This window comes from Cebus imitator, unplaced genomic scaffold (genome assembly GCF_001604975.1).
Source record: "Cebus imitator isolate Cc_AM_T3 unplaced genomic scaffold, Cebus_imitator-1.0 Scaffold199, whole genome shotgun sequence".
NCBI lineage: Eukaryota > Metazoa > Chordata > Mammalia > Primates > Cebidae > Cebus > Cebus imitator.
In genome coordinates, this window is record NW_016107514.1 from 3,077,341 (window position 1) to 3,088,055 (window position 10,715).

General features: G+C 36.4%; 2 long non-coding RNA genes across 2 annotated transcripts; both read left to right on the forward strand.

Annotated features, from left to right (window-relative positions):
- Positions 1 to 1,921: 1,921 nt before the first annotated feature.
- On the forward strand, positions 1,922 to 3,713 carry LOC108317267. Its single transcript, XR_001830673.1, has 3 exons — positions 1,922 to 2,149; positions 2,717 to 2,994; positions 3,488 to 3,713. It is a non-coding gene; the product is annotated as an uncharacterized LOC108317267 (long non-coding RNA).
- A 1,900-nt stretch (positions 3,714 to 5,613) lies between these two features.
- LOC108317268 lies at positions 5,614 to 6,992 on the forward strand. The gene is made up of 2 exons (XR_001830674.1): positions 5,614 to 5,688; positions 6,668 to 6,992. It is a non-coding gene; the product is annotated as an uncharacterized LOC108317268 (long non-coding RNA).
- The last annotated feature ends 3,723 nt before the right edge of the window (positions 6,993 to 10,715 follow it).

Genomic DNA, 10,715 nt, shown 5'->3' on the forward strand with positions numbered 1-10,715 from the left:
TTACTACATGGGGTGGTAAGGTGAATTTTTAAATAATGGTGTAACTGTCTTATGGTGGTGGTAACAAAAATTTATGCATTTGTGAAAACTCATTGAACTGTACACCAAAAAGAATGAATTTTACTATAGAAAATTCAATAGGGGATGAGAGAGTATCCGCATTATGATTGAGTAAAAAACGTTCATTTGTTTAAGAGATGCTTATTGTAGTATGGCATACAGACATTCATTGTATCATCCTATTTGAAGTACACTAAAAATTTCCAAAAATGTTAGGAATTATCGTCAAAATTGGAAAAAAATGTCTTCTCCCAAAAGTAAGTAAAGATAATTTTAAGTGTAAGCTCCAGGATTTATTCCCAATTTGGGAATTATTCTGAAGCCCATATACATAGTAAAATGGTACACAGCTACCCTCTGTGTTCTGTCTTATTTATGGCAATTTCTGTATTTCAATATCTGAAATATAAAGTATGTGAATAATCTGGAATGACCACTGACATTGTCATCAAGTAATATGAAGATGCATGGCTGCAGAAATTGATTTAATTGTGGTCTTTGCCACGGAAAAACTTTTTTTTTTCTTAGAGAATGCCATTAAAATAGAGCTTTGTCTAAATAATGAGAAGCCAGGAATTTAAAACACTCACTGCCTATAACAACCTCAGAAATTTCCCCATGTTTACCTACTGCTTATGTACTTAGTTAAAAATAATCATTTCAAAATTACTTCAGTGGAGTCAAATAGATGTCATTTGAAAATTCTGTGGCAGCCTTAAGCTAGTTCGTTTGAAGGTGAGCATGAAGGTTGTAAAGGAGAGGATGAAACTCCAGTGCTCTACTTCTGGTCTCCTCACCATGATGTACCAAATCAGAGAGTGGTTTTGTAGACTCATAAATTCTCTTCTAGTCATTGCACAGCCGAGAGAATGGCATTGTGCATACTTCAATATGAACCCAGAAGGTCCCTACTGGAGGACTGTAGAGAAGCCATCTGTAACAACAGCAGAACAATAATTTATTTATATGTGCCTTTTATGTCCTGTTTGCTGCTGGAAAGATGAAATGTGGCCCAGGAAACTCTGTAGTAATACAAGCACAAAGTCATCTTATTGTGATCCTTCTCCTTTGTGAAGGAAGGACAATTCTTTTTTGTGTGTGTGTCTGTGTGTGTGTGTGTGTGTGTGTGTGTGTGTGTTTTGTATGTGCGTACATAATGTATCCATGCTATACATAATTTATACATACACATTTTCAGTATACATCAACCTAGACCAATTAAAAATAGCTTTAACATTTACTGAGCATTTGCTATTACTGGTCTAGCACTTTGTATTAACTCATTTAACCTTCACAAGAACCATTATTCTTATTTACAGATGAAGACATTGACAGTCTGATTAACAACTTGAACCAGTCCATGTAGATGATAATTGGTTACACAAAGACTTGGAACCAGGCAATCTTCTTCTACGCCTTCACTATATGTATGTATGCGTGTATATATACATATATATACACGCATATATATATATATATATATATATATATACACATATTTTTTGAGACAGGGTTGTGCTCTGTTGCCCAGGCTGGAGCACAGTGGTACAATCATGGCTCAGTGCAGCCTCAACTTCCTGAGCTCAAACAATCCTCCTGCCTCAGTCTCCTGACTAGCTGGGACCATAGGTATATGCCACAATGCCCGGCTAATTTTTTTTTATATTGTGAGAAGATGGAGTCTCACCATGTTGTCCAGGCCCAAATGATCCTCCCACCTCTGCCTCTGAAAATGCTGGGATTACAGGTGTGAGCCACCATGCCCAGCCAAGCCTTCACTTTTAACTGCCCCTTTGCTTAGGTTCAATATGTGTTTCATTTTAGGAACTTCCTCCTCTCTCTTTCCCACCTACCTTCAAGGATGACTATAGGACCGAGAGGAGACTGAGAAATACAGGAAGCACCAGAGTGGTTGAAAAGAGCTGACGACTCAGACAGCAGCCTAGACACTAAGGGTCCAAAGCCAAGGCCAAAGTCAAGCAGCTGGACAGAGACACAACTGCAAGCACAGACGTGGATCCTGACCTGATTTTCTGCAGAAGCAAGTCCCTGTTCAGACTTCTACTGCCTCCTTTTGGAATGAAGCCAGGTATAAAAATCTAGAGAAACCAACAAAAAGACTGACAGACAAATATTTATTGTCTAGGACTAAGAGGTACAGTTGAGACTGGAACATAAGACTTGAGATGGGGGAGGTAGGTGAAGAAAGAAGACAGTAAGTGTGTAAAGATAGTGCATGCATATTTAAAATGTTCTGCAGTTTACAAAATATGGTGGGGCTAGCTAATTTGGACTTCATGCCAGAGGAAGTAAGAGATTAGGAAGTTCAAGCCATGTACTCATAGTAACCCAGCAAGTTAGTGCAGAACCAGCACTGTTGGCTAAAATCTCCTCTCTGCCTGCCCATTGGGTATTCTTTCCATGAAGCCAGGCTGCTTCTCAATTAGTCAGTTCAGGCTCCAAAGGCCAATCAAAATTATATATGGAAACTTAAACTTGTATCACTGAAATGTTCCCTATAGAGCGGTTGTGCTACATAAAAATATATATGTAAAATGTACAAAGTAAAATAGTACCAGCTCTAGAAATAATTTCTAACTCTTGAACACATACATGCACTATGTCCTGATGTACTGGCCACTTGTTTTCTTCCCAGACTGGTCCTTTCCATCATGTGCCCCTGTGGACAATGACCGCAGCTCAGCTAAGCAGTTGATGGGACATCTGATTCAGGTTGGACCTAACAGAGACATCTGATTCAATGAATATTCTTCTCCAGAAATTTTGTAACCAGGGCTTGTAAAGGGAGGGAATTGCTCTCCAGTGGGAAGAGGCACAGATTGTGAGACGTGGGGACCAAAGGCAGCCATGTTTTCTGTCTCATGATGAAATCCAATCTTCTTTGGCAGGAGAAAAAATATGAAGCCAACACTAGTAGGTATGAGAGAGATACAGAGTTCTAGCTGTGTCAAAACTTTGTTTCTCATTGTTCTTTAAGTCCATATATGTGTTTGTCCCATCCATGATTCAGTTGGATTGTATGCCCTGTCCTTTTCTTTGATCATTTGGGATGCCCCAATATGGTCTTTTAGCAAATTTCCTTCTTTAATTGCCAACTACATAGAGCTGTTTTAGTCACTTGGTATCTGTATTAAATTGCATTACCATAACAACTCTTCACTCCTTCCTTTATATATGGATGAAATGTATGGGTAAGTAAAAGATCTATGCATACGCTTTATCATATGACTTGCCTTCTTTCTGATAGGGAGTGCATATCCCTGCTCCGTTGACTTTGAGCTTAGCCATACGGCTCATGTGGGTCAAATGTAATGTGAGAAACGATGGGGTGACAGTTTGAGCAGAATCTTCAAGAGGCACCATGCATTTCCACCACTATTCTTGTGTTTCTGCCCTCCTTCATGAGGGCAACACATATCAAATAGGAGCCATTGCTTCAGCCTGACTCCAGAAATCAGCAGACAGAGCAGGCTTATTGTCCACCTGCTTCCTGCAGCACAGCCTCAGAACCACAGAGTTGCAGCCAACCAGCTCCTGACATGGAACTTAAGCAACAAATGCCCTTTGTTTTTGCAAGTCCCTGAGATTTAGAAGCTGTTACACAGCATTCTCTCAGCCAGAACCGACTGACACTGTATCGTTACAGTCTTGATCAATTTGCCCTATGCAAAGTGTTTTTATATGCCATGAATTTCTGAACATAGAGCTACTATTATTCCCCACATTGCAGTTGAGGAAACTGAGTCTTAGAATGCATAAACAACTTTCCCAAGGCCACTGAAAGTGACAGGAATCAAACATATCTTTGCCTAACTCCAGATTCCATGCTATCGAAGATGATTATACTGCCTAAAGATGTATCAGACTTTTCTAACAGGCTCATGTGGCATATTTAGTTGCTCTGTATGGGGAAATATGACCTGACTTGGAAAATATTTTTGTACTTTATTATGAGATTCTAATAAGCAGCCATTATACATGTATGTAATATATACAAGCATCCTCATAAGCTTATGCTATTATGTATAGATGTAACTAGCTTTAAGAAATTCTAAGGAGTAGGGATATTAAAAATACTGAGCCAATAAAGTAGAATAAATTTTTATTTATTGTAGGCAATTTTCATTTATAATATTAAATTCTTGTTCTCTCTTTCAAATGGACTCTAGGCTTTTTTTCAGATAGAAAACTTTCCACACGTATTTAAAATGTTCTACAATTTACAAAATTCGATTTGTGTGTATTTTTTCAGAAATTGTGTAAAGGTGAATTACATCTGTAACACACTGAATAACTATGTCTGCGGGGGAGGTTTTATGGCAATTAACAGGTGGCTTTAAGAAAATAATTGATGATTCAGTAGCATTTCTAACTATTATTTTTGAAAGAGTTTTAGACATTTTAACAAGCAGTTTCAAGGGTAATTGTTACTGTTTTTATTTTTAGAAGCATGGCACAGTCTAAGTAACAATTTGCTCTGCTATCTACATATTTGCCTAATTTTACAAGTGGTGAAATTTAACTGTCCTGGCTAGAGTTGTTTATTGGCAGCATGTTGGGATTTAGGGAAGGAGGAGGAGGGAAAGGGAAAAATTTGCCCAGGACAGAGCCCCTACACAATGCATTGGCTTGATGCCTGGCTCTTTCTACGCCCATTCATCTACGTGCTTCTTGGAATGAAAGCACAAACAACATGTCAAATGGCTTTATAATGTGCTGATAGAAAGGCAGAATTCTGAAACTATGTTTAGAATCCTCCACTCTTAAAATCTTTTTCCCAAAGTATCAATTCTTCTCTATTTATACCTCCTAAAGACCCTCTGTCTGTGTTTTGCCTCTAGATCAGTGAGAGGTTGACCGAGGGACAAGGTGTTTTTTAAAAAACATGTATCTTTATCTCGTGTTGGTTGAGGTGATAGCTTTTTGACTGGCCTTTCAAGCTCTTTGATCCTTTAGTAATAAAATCTTCAATGTTTATAAGGGAAAGGCTAGGACTTGGTAATAAAATAATATATGTGAGTGGAGGTCTTGAGTCAGAAATCAGAAGGGCCCGCCCTCTGGGTACATGCTGAATATGTAGGAGTTGGGAGGTCGATACCATCTGTCTATCATCGACATTTGCAGCTGGTGGACCAGATATATCTGAGAAAGAAATTCTCCTCTGACGACTCTCTGCACAATCACTGTAACTTGCTGTGGTCTGTGATGAAACTTTAGGCAAACAGTAGACAATGGAAATGAGTGCAGACGTGATCACATGGTCTTTGTGGGTTACAGAAACAGAAGGAGGCTGCTATTTGATTAAGAACTGCAGGAATCTTGCTGCAACCATAAACGCTAACAGTAGCAGGTGAAAGATATCAGCAAAGCATGCATGAATTTGAATAAGATATAGCTGGGTGATAGAACTTAAGCATTGAATAAGATATAGTTGGGAGATAGAACTTAACACAAAGCCTTCCTTATTCCTTCTGGCATCTCCATTTGGGTCAATTTAGGACCGTGCCAATTTTTCTCAATGGAACCTTTTAGGATTGCACAAAATTTTTAGTTCGAACAACAAAATTAGTGGTTGTAACTTACCATTTTCAAGGTCACCTATGGAAGGTAGGCTCTGTATCCCTGTAAGCAGTTTCATGTTTAAGATTTGTCACATTTAACAACTATTTAGAGCTTAGTTTTAGAAAAATAACAAAAAGATTTTGAAAATATTCCCTTCATTAAAAGTAATCTATTAAAGATATATTGTACATATATTTTCAAATGGTAATTTTTCAGATTCAGCCAGAAGCTTGTTTTCCCACAACAAGGAAAAGCGTTATTATTTTTATGTGTAAGTGTGGCCCTTTTGTCTTAAAAGACACCAAAACAATTCTGTGTCTGTTCCTCTAGTATGGAGCCCATTAAATTCTCTTTCCAATGTTTTCTAGACGGCTTTGTTCGAATCCATGTTTATATCGAACTAAGCTGTGGTCTCACATATCATTAGTCTTTTATTGACAATATCAGGCTTCAGGAAAAGTGATCACTCATCACATACACAGTACAACAGCTAAGCTGAAGCTGACATGGTAAATATGCAAGGAAACTAGTTCAAGCACAGACAAGCCCATGCCTGTTCTATTAATGGGTGACATTTTAAACAATAGAGCTGTCAGATCCTACTGCGAATAAAGGGGCTTAATCATGGCAGGAATTAGTGCACACGACAGGTGATTATGTGTTGGAATTATGCCAGGACCAGGAACCAGCTGCAATGCTTCACATTATTTGTAATCTCAGTAATTACAGCTTTGGGAAAAAAATTATTTGGGATTGGAGAACCCAGAATTGGTGAGAGAAGTAAACAAAAACTACATACAACCTTTTTATTTCCACAATAGAGGTCTCTACAAATGGGAAAAGTTCAACCCACATTACAAATTTAAGTCCATCCCTCTTCTCTGCAATTCAACACCACAGCAATATAATCATGCCTTTTTTCCCCTTTTTCAAAGTCCAATTATAGCGTCTCCTTGCAAATAAAATAAGCGTTCAGCCATCTACTTACTAATTTAAGCTGAGAATTTTTTCTAAAATTATTTAGGCTGCAATATCCAAAGCCGCTCAGGAAAACATGAGAGCCAGCTGGAAAGGCATTTTCCCATGTTCCCACCATTTCACTATGATAAATACTGTATTTGATTACCTTCTGTTGAAGCTTTATAAAAAAAGATCATTCTTTAATGCTGAGGCCATTTGTGGAGAGTGATCAAGTTGGAACCAATGACTTAGAGAATTCTGGACATGAGAGACTGGAAAGCAAATCAGAAAAAAAGACAAGTGTTGAAGTTTTACAGTCAGGAAACAAAATTCTGGTCTTCTGTTCTTGTTTACTTTCTACAGCAATGAAGCAGAATGCAAAAACCGGATTTGTCTTAGTTGTTGACCTTTAATCTTATCTACTCATTGTTTTTTAATGGAAATAACACTTAAATCTTTCTGTTTTCTTTATCTCCATATGATTATTACCATAAAATGTAATCTTGGCATCATATATATAGATATATAGATATATCTATATATGCGCAACTTTTAATTTTGCGATAGTTTTAAGCTTTCAGACATGTTGTAAGAATCATGTTAGGAACTCCCTTATCTTTTTACTCAGATTCACCAATTGTTTATATTTTGTCCCATTGATTTATTATTCTCTTACTAAGTGTTTATTTATGTATCCATATTTTCTGAATCTCTTCAGAATAATATAGAGACATTGGGCCTTTTATTCCTAAATACTTCGGTGCATTTCTTTTTTTTTTTGAGACAGAGTTTCACCCTTGTTGCCCAGGCTGGAGTGCAATGGTGCAAGCTCGGCTCACTGCAACCTTCACCTCCTGGGTTCAAGTGATTCTCCTGCCTCAGCCTCCTGAGTAGCTGGGATTACAGGCATGTGCCACCACACCCAGGTAATTTTTTATTTTTAGTAGAGACGGGGTTTCAACATGTTGGTCAGGCTGGTCTCAAACTCTTGACCTCAGGTGATCCACCCACCTTGGCCTCCCAAAATGCTGGGATTACAGGCATGAGCCATGGCGCCTGGCCACTTCAGTATATTTCTTAAGAACAAGAACATTATCTTACATAACCACAGTAAAGTTTTCAAAATTGGAAAATTGAACATAGACACATTACCATTAGTCAAGCTACAGACAAATTTTTTCAGTTATCTCAGTGTAGTGCTTTATAAGTAATTTTATTTTCTCATGCTGAATTGAATCCAGTATTACAATTGCACTTTGCTAGGCTCCTTTAACCCAAAACACTCTCCAAACTTAAAAAAAACAAACCAACTTTATGAACACTGCCATTTTGAAGGAGAATGGGTATTTATTTTATAGAATGTTCCTCATTTTGGGTATGGCTATTTCCTCATGATTAGATTCTCAATATGTGTATTCTCCAGGAAGGTTGAGCTTCTTTAACTTAAGTTAGCTTCTTTAACTGGGCAATGGTATTTACAAACCAAGATATAGGTGCTAGATGTACTCATGCTTCATTGCTTTGGTATTACAATTGTTTATTGGCCTTCTGAACAGACAGAGCTAGGAAATATGCATATGTGTTGCGGTGTGTGTGTGTGTGTGTGTGTGTGTGTAATACATCTGCAGAGAAAGGAAGAAGGATAAGAAGAAAGCAGGAGGAGGCAAAAAATGAGAAAGAAAAGACAATGACAAAGTTTTAAATGGAATCAGAAACACAGTTTCATACTGATAAATCCAATTCCATTACAATAAATACCACAGAATAAATTCTAGTCTTTGTCTTTCTATATTTGTAACTCCTTTATTCAGCAGTGGGAAACTTAACTTTCATAATTCTCAATATAGTCATTCATATATTCCTATAATAGAGAGTATCTGCCAAATTGGGAACAGTACCAGCATATAAAGCAAACTTAATCACTAGAGTTTAATTTTTGTTTATGGGCATTTTTTTTCCCATAAAATTTACCTATGATGATATACACCAATCTTAAGTGCACAATTTGATGAGTTTGATAAATGCATATACTTGTATAATATTTTATCCAGAAATAGAAAATTTCACCCCAGAAAGTTAAAAATAAATGTAATTAAATATGTTTTATTAAACACATTTGATAAAACATGTTATAAAGCATTTTGTCACACTTATTTTTAACTATTTTGCTTTTGGTGTCATTACAAATAATGTTTTCTAAGTTTCACTATTAAGAATGATGTTAGCTGTAGGGTTTCTATAACTACCCTTTATTAGATTGAGGAAGTTCTATTCTTAGTTTGCTAAGTTTTTATCCTGAATGGATGTTTAATTTTGTCAGCTGCTTCTCTTTAGTGATCATATAGTTTTCCTTTTCAGAATTTTGTTATGAGCCACATACTGGTTTTCAAATCTTGAAACAACTTTGTACTCCCAAGTTAACTCTCAGTTGCCTTCTTAAATATTGCTGGATTTTATTTATTAAAATATATTAAGGATATTTATTTCTCTCTCATGAGGGATATCAGTCTATAATGTTCTTATGTTGTCTCTTCTGTGTGGTTTTTAATCATAATAATACTGGACTAATAAAATAAGTTGATAAGTGTTTCTTCCTCTTTTATTTTCAGGAAGCGTTTGTATAGAAATTTTGTTAGTGATAGTATCAGTATCAGTTTTTAAGTGGTTTATAGGTTTACCAGTGAAGCCATCTGGATTTGGGAATTGTGTATATGTGTGTGCAAACTTTTTAACAACAAAATCAGTTTCTTTAATAGATATAAACATCTCCAGTTTATTTTCTCTGAATTGGGCATTAAAAATTTATGTCCTCTAATAAATTTTTCTCTTTATCAGATCTTAAAATTACTGATGTTTTAGACACCCTTCAGAGGCCAGTGTTTGGTGCGTGTGCACGCACGCACGCGCACACACACATACACACACACACACCCACACACCCCAAATGGGTATGAAAATGTTATTATTCACATAATGAGATTTTCTGTGGAGCACAAGTCTCCTAAGCAAGTTTGTAATAACTTGAGAGAATGAGGAGAGGTGAGTGGCTTGAGACATTTGTAGTAGGTAGAGGTGAGGCCTGTGTGAAGGTTTCCAGGTGTAGGTGGTGCTTATATGTTGAATCTCTTGCTGATGCCAAAGTAGAAAACAGTTGGGCTTTTTTTAAAAAACAAAACAGAACCAACAAAAAACCAGCTTGCCCCCATATGGAGTGGAAAGGAAGGCGAGGAATTGAGCATTAAAAGTTGTCAGCAGTCAAGTATCAAAAAACAGTGTCAGATTCTGTATTAAAATTGGCACCAAGCTGTTCTTTATATTTTCTATTGTCTTGTTAATGTCTGTAGCATTAGCAGTTATGTCTCCCCTTTCGTTTCTGATATTGATGATTCTCTACTCTTTATTTGCTTTCTGATAATTTAAACTAAAGGTTAGTAAATGTTTTTATGCAGAGAACCAGCTTTTGATGTCATTGATTTTTCTCTATTCTATTTTCTACTCTTATTTTTACTATTTCCTTCCTTATTTCTGCTTACTTTGCATTTAATTTTCTTTCCTTTTCTATTTTACTGAGAAAGAAGGGTTGAAATTGTCTGTCATTTTGGATGTATCTGTTTCTTCTTTTAGTTTGACCAGCTTTCACTTTACTTATTTTGAAGCTCTATCATCAACATATAGAAATTTAGAATTGTTATGTATATTTTAACCCCTTTATCATTATATGAAGTCTCTTCTTTATGCAAGACACTATTTCTTGTTCTGAAATTTACTGTGTTTGATAGTAATAAATCATTACAACTTTCTTTTCATTAGTGTTTATGTGGCATATAGCTTCTCATATTTTAGATTATGTTTTTATATTTAAAGACAGTTTCTTGTAGATAGTGTATTTTTCATTTTCGCTTTTTTTAAATCCAATCTCAGTCTCTGTCTTTTAATTGGAGTGTTTAGACCATTTATATGTAAGAAAATTATTGGAAACCATCATTCTCAGCAAACTGACAGAAGAGCAGAAGATCAAACACCGCAAGTTCTCACTCATAGGCGGGTGTTGAACAATGAGAACACATGGACACAGGGAGGGGAGCACTACACACTGGGTTCAGTTGGGGGGA